Genomic DNA, 8,909 nt, shown 5'->3' with positions numbered 1-8,909 from the left:
CATCACCACCCCATCCTCGTCCATCCTAGCCAACGGCCTTTTACGGGACCAAATAAATAAATAAATAAATAAATAAATAAATAAATAAATAAATAAATAAATAAATAAATAAATAAATAAATAAATAAATAAATAAATAAATAAATAAATAAATAAATAAATAAATAAATAAATAAATAAATAAATAAATAAATAAATCAGCATGTGGAAACTATTAAGATTGCAACCTTGCCACATCTCAGGCAACTGGCGGTCAAAAATATCATTATATGCATGGGAATCGAAACTTTCGTACCCTCGAGCACTATCCATATAATATGCCCGACCACACCCCTGCCAATTGAGCTATTGAGAGGCTTGACATGCAGTGGGAAGTTCGCAACGTACGATATCTATTCCTGGTCTGTGCTGGTCTGTTTATACACCCGTTGTAACGTACGTGTTCTTCGTATCTGTGCTCGTTTTATGGGTTCATTCGAGGTACCCACAACCAATTAATAGTGGCGCTCACGAATCCTGCTCTCTTCTAGCCCGTAACCACACATTTGTTTATATTACCCCGGTCTAGGGAGAGGGGCCGATGTACTGTACTTCAGAAGTGTAGTAAGTGCGTTGGGTTGCATAAAATAAATCGCAAGGGGCGCGTGGTGGTCCCAAGCGGTCACCCATCCAAGTACTGACCATGCCCAATGTTGCTTAACTCGGTGATCGGACGAGAACCGGTGTGTTCAACATGGTATGGCCGTTGGTGGTGTAGGGGCAGCGTGCCTGCCTCTCGCCCGGAAGCCCCGGGTTCGATTCGAGATTTTTCTCTCGACCTGAGGGCTGGTTCAAGGTCCACTCAGCCTACGTGATCAGAATTGAGGAGCTATCTGACGGTGAGATGGCGGCCCCGGTCTCGAAAGCCCAGAATAACGGCCGAGAGGATGCGTCGTGCTGACCACACGACCCCTCGTAATCTGCAGGCCTCCGGGCTGAGCAGCGGTCGCTTGGCAGGCCAAGACCCTTTCAAGGGCGTTAAGTGCCATGGGGTTTGGTTTTTTTAATGGGGCGCTTGGACCACCCTGAATTTAGTCATCCTTGTCTGTTGCTGGGGAACAGTCATATAGCCTGCCATCTCTACACATTACATAAGATTCTTTGAATGGATAGCTTAACCTAGGTCAGTATACATTTATATCATAAGATTGCATAATATTTTGTACCGTACTTTGGTACACGGGTGTATTTTAAGATAAGATTAAGCTCATTTAAGCTTCTCGAGCATTGTTTCTGAAGTAGGGAACGACCTTCGCCTACACTACAAGCGTTAACGATATAATAATTGCATCTACATATTATTTTCTTCTTCTTCTTCTTCTTCTTCTTCTTCTTCTTCTTCTTATTCAAGATAAGTAGGTAATCGCTGTGGGTGAGGTAAGTGCTACCACTGGAATTCGATTGCCGAGTTTTCAATATACCCTAAGCCATTTAAGAATTATTCACGAAAATCTTGTGTATATATGGTGTATTTTTTCGCAGACACAGTATTAAGTTAATCCGCCTTTGTGGTGTAGTGGTTAGTGTGATTAGCTGCTACTCCCGGAGACCCAGGTTCGATTCCCGGCTCTGCCACGAAATTTGAAAAATCGTACGTGGTCTGGAACGGAGTCTACTCAGCCTCGGGAGGTCAACCGAGTAGAGGGAGTTCGATTTCCACCTCAGCCATCCTCGGATGGTACCTAACTTAAGGCCATGGCTGCTTCCTTCCTCTTCTTTGCCTGTCCCTCCCGATCCTCCTATACCCCTACCAGGCCCCTGTTCAGCGTAGCAGGTGAGGCCGCCTGGGCGAGGTACTGGTCATCCTTCCCAGTTGTATCACCAGACCCAAAGTCTCACGCTCCAGGACACTGACCTTGAGGTGGTAGAGTCGCTGAGTCCGAGGGAAAAATCAACTCTGGAAGGGTAAACGGATTAAGACAGAAGAAAGAAAGACAGCATTAAGTTATGATGTCTGACTCCTTGGCTGAATGGTTAGCGTTGAGGCTTTCGGTTCAGAGAGCTCGGGGTTTGATTCCCGGCTGGGTCGGGGATTTTAATTGCGTGTGATTAATTCTTCTGTTTTGGGGACTGGTTGTTTGTGCCTGACCCAAAACTCTCCTCTTCATATTCAGACAACATACTACATTACCAACCACCACAGAAACACGCAATAGCGATTACATCCCACCCCATATGGTTGGCGTCAGGAAGGGTATCCGGTCGTAAAACAGGGTCAAATTCACATGTGCGCCACAGTTCTCTCCCGCGACCCCACAAGGTGTGGAAAAAGCGGGAGAAGAATATTAAGCTATGATTAACTAGGTCTATCATGGTTTCACTTACCGATCCACATTAATACCGAAGAGTAAGTAGTCTCTTTAATCTGCTGAATTTATGAACATGTCAGTAAACGTAAAAATACTCATACCAGTGCCTGCAGTGTCTAAATAGAGAGATTATTATCTTTACAGTTTGCAGCGACACTGAAATGAAATGGCGTATTGCTTTCAGTGCCGGGAGATCCCAGGACGGGTTCGGCTCGCCAGGTAGTCTTTTGATTTGACTCCCGTAGGCGACCTGCGCGTCGTGATGAGGATGAAATGATGATGAAGACAACACATACACCCAGCCCCGTGCCAGGGAAACCAACCAATGATGGTTAAAATTCCTGACCCTGCCGGGAATCGAACCCGGGACCCCCGTGACCAAAGGCCAGCACGCTAACCATTTAGCCATGGAGCCGGACACTGAGAAACCAGAATTTTATTCCGCAGGAGTTCCTTTATGTTGTTTTAAGCATATCGACTCGAAGCTGGCGTATTTAAGCACCTTTGGCCCGGCAACTTCAGCACAAACTAACGCTCTACCGGCTGAGCCACTCAGCCCGCCAACGTGTATTCTACTGCATAATTACCACGATTTAATGAACCACTCGATATTCCCTCCAGCTCAGTGGTACTTTGCTGTGAAGGATGGAGATCAGATTTTTCATTATTATAATTATTTTATGTCCGCCTCTGTGGTGTAGTGGTTAGCGTGATTAGCTGCCACCCCCGGAGGTCCGGGTTGGATTCCCGGCTCTGCCACGAAATTTGATAAGTGGTACGAGGGCTGGAACTTGGTCCACTCAGCCTCGGGAGGTCAACTGAGTAGAGATGGGTTCGATTCCCACCTCAGCCATCCCGGAAGTGGTTTTCCGTGGTTTCCCACTTCTCCTCCAGGCAAATGTCGGGATGGTACCTAACTTGAGGCCACGGCCGCTTCCTTCCATCTTCCTTGCCCGTCCCATCCAAACTTCCCATACCTCCACAAGGCCCCTGTTCAGCATAGCAGGTGAGGCCACCTGGGCGAGGTACTGTTCATCCTCCCCAGTTGTATCCCCCGACCCAGAGTCTGAAGCTTCAGGACACTGCCCTTGAGGCGGTAGAGGTGGGATCCCTCGCTGAGTCCGATGGAAAAACCGACCCTGGAGGTAAAACAGATTAAGAAGAAGAAAATGATTTTATTATTATTACTAGTATTATTAAATACATCATAATTGGGAAATATCCCGGCGGCAATGATCACTTACAGTAGTGTGATAATAAAGTAAATTTAAAATGTAATTACCCGATAACTACTACTACTACAAGCAACTCCATGGAAAAATTATTACAAAAATACTACTAGTTTAGCATTCTAAATCCAGCATCATCATATACAAATTCCCACACAACTTAAGTATTTCCAGTGCTTAACACTACGACTTCTATGAATCCGAGGAAAACGTGTACGGACATTTTTTTAAATGTCATATGCAAATACAAAACAGAATTCCCCTACACCGACGTTGCTCCTTTTCTTACTACAAAGATACGAAAACAGTGGTTAACTGAGTGGACACGGGAACAACCCACAAGACTCCATGATATCAGGCGTGGATCTACAGATAAATTTGATGTTTCATTCCTTCAGCGTCGAGAACAAGTGCTCATTACTAGAATACGTATAGGCCATAGCAAACTGACTCATGCTCATATCTTCTCTAAGAAACCTCCACTAATATGTGACACCTGTCAAAGAAAAGAAAGACTGTTGACCACATTTTACTAGAATGTCATCTATACGATCAACAAAGACAGTTGTGTAATTTAAACCAGAATAATAGAGTATGTGACATCTTCAACAAAGATACTCAGTGTAAAAACATAATTAAGTTTTTTAGACAAACAAATCTATTCAGTGACATATAATTACTATCTGATCAATATGTACTGTTGTTATTTTTACAATTGTAACTCTATGTAATCAATATAATAATCCTGTATGTATAATTATGAATGTCGCGATATGACTTTCTAAGTTAAAGCGACAATAAATAAACTTAATTTTTTAAAAAACAGAATTGACTAATCTAACAGATTATTTGGTAGACAGCCAAAATATAAATTTTGACAAGTTTTATTTAGATTAGTCACTTCTGTTCAAAGAAAGGAAAACAATCCTGCTGGCTAAGAAAGTGTGTGATTTAACTTCCTGTGACACTGCGGTTTTAATAATGAAAGTATCTGGTCACTCTTCAGTGTCTTCAAGTGTGTAGAAACCCTAAATGAAATGTTATTCATTTAGAAATGGAAATTACTATGTATGCGCTTACAAGCTTGCTGTAACTGCTATAATCCACAGAGAAAATTCAAAAAGTGTTGGCCAGTATGAATATAGAATATCCACAGCCTCTTTCTAGTCAGTCGACCGGGTCAGGAATGAACTGAATGAAACCCCTGTCTAGCGGCGAGGATGGAAATGATACCGGCTGCCGAAGCCTGTTGCACTCCTCTTGGACAATGATTAATGACTGACAGGTGAAATGGTATTGGAGAATGTTTCTGGAATGAAAGATGACGGAGAAAACCGGAGTACCCAGAGAAAAGCCCGTCCCTCATCCGCTTTGACCAGCACTAATCTCACATGGAGTGACCGGAATTTGAACCACAGAACCCAGTGGTGAGAGGTCGGCGCGCTGCCGTGGAGGCTCTTGTTGGCCAGTAATGAAAGCATATTTCCAAAGTTTGGGAAAATAAAAATGTCCATCTTTAATATGTAAACGTATGAATCATTAAAGGCACGGCTGGGGAAAAATATACGAGTAGAGTGAAACATGAAAGTGTAATATTTTGTGAATGAACGATTTGAACATTTCTGAAGAGGCAATACAAGAACGTGATGATCTGACTGCTCCTGAGTTGTGTGAAGTCATGTAGATAAATGTAAATGCTTCGACAGCGGAAAAGAAATACTCTTTCTCGGAAGTGTGACTGGTTCATATCTTCACAAAAGGCCACCTTAAGGATATGTCCAAGTGAAACGCGACTTCCTAAATTTCTTTACTAAAACTATTTTGAATAGAGAATGTAACTTTGTGTTCACTAATTAATATTACCTGTGTGATTTACAACTCTTTCCTGTGAAAGTGAGATCTTGAACTTTTGATGACAATAATTTTGCTATTGAATGTCTAAATATGACTGATATTTAAGTATGGATAATTCATATAGTGAATATACAGAGCTACCAAGACAATTTTTGGCGACCTGGAAACCAGATTATTTAAGTGATAAAACCTAGTTCTAATTCCCGTGCTCCAACACATTTGTTGATACGATATTCATCCTCGTGCCATTGCACTGGACCAGCGCTCGAAATGGATGTAGCTTGGCGTAGAACTTCAAGTGGGTCGTCTCTTTGCCAAATAGGTCATCTTCAAATTGTTAAATTTTTCAGAAAACTAAAAAGAAAACATAAAATATAATGAATGATGTTTAATACATGTTGTTTTACCTTAATAAATTTAAACAGCACTTTCAATGGATGTGACAAAAATCGACCTTTTACTCGTATAATTATTTGGAATATTTAAATTTCAAAATTGGAGATTCTCGGCTTTGAAACGAAACTGTTGGAGATGGCCGAATGTGCAAGAAATTGAAGCAACGAAAAAGTACAAACATTGCTTTATTTAACAAGAAAACTGCAAGAACTCAATCCAGTGAAGAATGCCAATGTGTTTTTCTACATTTTACACAGAATACACCAAAATTAAACATTAATGGTAAAATCCAGACTGTGGACACATTTATATTTTTCATCTTCTGGTAAAGACATTTCTTTGTAGAATGATAGGCTATTACGTATTAATGCATGCTTTGTAAAGCTCAAATCCTTCTACATTTCGTCAATGAGTCCCAAATTTTCTGCAATAGATTCAACATTGCTTATCTTAATTTAGTTCACTGATTTTACCCGGTTGTATGACCTCTGGACTCCTTATCATAACACTTCTGTAGTCGTACAGAGTAGCGGCGATTGGGAATTAAAAGTACCCGGGTTACGGGATATAGCGCACAGGGGGACGGTGGGGGTTATATACATCAAAACTGAAGAAGCAAGCTAAAAAATGAAGAGTTTTCTGGTGCTTTTCTTCTTCTCCTTCTTCTTCTCCTTTATGTGTTTACCCTCCAGGGTCGGTTTTTCTCGGACTCAGCGAGAGATCCCACTTCTACCGCCTCAAGGGCAGTGTCCTGGAGCTTCAGACTCTGGGTCGGTGGATACAACTGAGGCGGTTGATCAGTACCTCGCCCAGGCGGCCTCATCTGCTATGCTGAACAGGGGCCTTGTGGGGGGATGGGAAGTTTGGAAGGGATAGACAAGGAAGTGGGAAGGAAGCGGCCGTGGCCTTAAGTTAGGTACCATCCCGGCATTTGCCTGGAGGAGAAGTGAGAAACCACGGAAAACCACTTCCAGGATGGCTGAGGTGGGAATCGAACCCACATCTACTCAGTTGACCTCCCGAGGCTGAGTGGACCCCGTTCCAACCCTCGTACCACTTTTCAAATTTCGTGGCAGAGCCGGGAATCGAACCTGGGCCTCCAGGGGTTGCAGCTAAGCACACTAACCACTACACCACAGAGGCGGACTAGAGTAATAACTAAAGACGAAAACATAAGGTTCCAAGACAAATCTGCGTTATAAACCAAATCTATTATATCGGAAGATGAGAGGAAACTAAAATCAGTAAGACTGAAGAAATACTGGCCACTAAAAAAAGAACAACACGCAGAAATTATCGCGATTCAACGTACCCCAAAGAGGGTGAAACGAAAGAAGAAAACACCCCCCTGCCACCCTTCCTCACAACATGTGCAAAGTGTCCACTACTTGCTGTGGCGCTATAAAAATCGGTTAGCCACGACAAACGACATTTTGTGGGCATTTCCGCTAATAATTTTGTTAATAATTAATAATTTCCTGTGGCTATTTCTAGCCGAGTGCAGCCCTTGTAAGGCAGACCCTCCGATGAGGGTGGGCGGCATCTGGCATGTGTAGGTAACTGTGGGTTATTGTGGTGGAGGATAGTGTTATGTGCAGTGTGTGTGTTGTAGGGATGTTGGGGACAGCACAAACACCCAGCCCCCGAGCCACTGGAATTAACCAATGAAGTGTAAAATCCCCGACCCGGCCTGGAATCGAAGCCGGAACCGTCTGAACCGAAGGCCAGTACGCTGACCATTCAGCCAACGAGCCGGACATTCTTTTTGTTGTAAACAAGGTTGGGTTTACAAAAACACAACTTCTTTATTTACTTCACATGTAAAATTACAATATTTATACTAACAAAACTGAAAGTTATCTCGAAGCAAATTGAACTATGAATTTGGAAAAAGAGTCTGTCTTTGTACACTATATACACGTTGGAGAATTCACGTTCACTACTATTTCGGAAAGATAGTCCTTGTGACATGAAAAGTTCTTGATAGTCGAAAACTATCAGAAGCACTGACGTAAATATCTCAGAGAGTCCTTCCTTGTTGAAGTGTCTGAGTTCATTAACGTAAGTTCAATGACTGAAGAGTTCCTACTTAGCAAAACTAAGTTGATAATGGGAGCTTGCATTAGCTAGGGAATGATAGTGGCATATAATGGTAAGACTGGGCATGGACAGCGGAATAGGCAAGAGGAGCGGTGACCCGAGGTGAGACCTCTTACTGCCAGAAATTCAGTCCACCTGGCCGAAGCACATTTTCAAGAGGAGTAGCCTCCGTGCTCGACGTAGGGTGTATTCTGGAGCTGGACACCGGGGTCAGTGGGCGTCTGGACAGACTAGGAGCTCCTTTTTATAGCACACACGACGTTCCAGGCACGCTCACTGAGAGCTGCGCGTCGAGGTTCGAAGAATAACACACTGGCACGCGTGTAGCTGGCTGGCGGATCGAGAAGGGAGCGACGGACATACAACACCCTCCCCTCCTAAATACGCCGGTACGGCGTGAAACGGCGGCGGCGCTGGCGGCGGCTGCGATGCTGGGCCGGAGCTGCTGATGTCTCTGTTGTATTGTCCGGAGCTGGGACTGGGCGGAGTGGCGCTGCCTCGTCCTGAAAGGAACCCATGGTTATTAAATGGTCTAAAGCTCATTCAGCAATAGATTTATCTGGCTTAGCAATGGCATCAATAGCTGGACATGGGCGGTAGCGCAGACGTATCTGGTCTTGATGGCGACAGATACGTTTCTCCGTAGTCTGTATCTCGTAGAGACGATGACCCAACGATCTGCAGATGACTCCAGGTATCCAGAGTGGGGTGGACTTGAATGTCCTGGTGTAGACCTTGTCGTTGACGGAGAACTTCGGTGGTGAGGTCTGAGGCTGGGCCGGAAGAGGCTGCAACAGAGAAAGTAAAGTTGTTGTTGTTGTTGTCAGAGAGGTTATGGGCTCTATTATTTCACCCAGCCACTACACTTATTATCGTGATATTACACTTATAATGTGAAATCACACGCAATTAGTCCACAACGAAGGTCACACGCAATGAATTTCACTACGAAGGTCTCAAGAACAGTTGAGCATCAGGTCTA

General features: G+C 43.5%; 1 pseudogene; it reads right to left on the bottom strand.

Annotated features, from left to right (window-relative positions):
- Positions 1-632: 632 nt before the first annotated feature.
- LOC136865078 (5S ribosomal RNA) lies at positions 633-750 on the bottom strand (annotated as a pseudogene).
- Between the last annotated feature and the right edge of the window lie 8,159 nt (positions 751-8,909).

This window comes from Anabrus simplex, chromosome 2 (assembly GCF_040414725.1).
Source record: "Anabrus simplex isolate iqAnaSimp1 chromosome 2, ASM4041472v1, whole genome shotgun sequence".
In the NCBI taxonomy this organism is placed as follows: domain Eukaryota; kingdom Metazoa; phylum Arthropoda; class Insecta; order Orthoptera; family Tettigoniidae; genus Anabrus; species Anabrus simplex.
The sequence above is the reverse complement of the archived record's forward strand: the minus strand, read 5'-3'. Positions and strand labels throughout refer to the sequence as shown.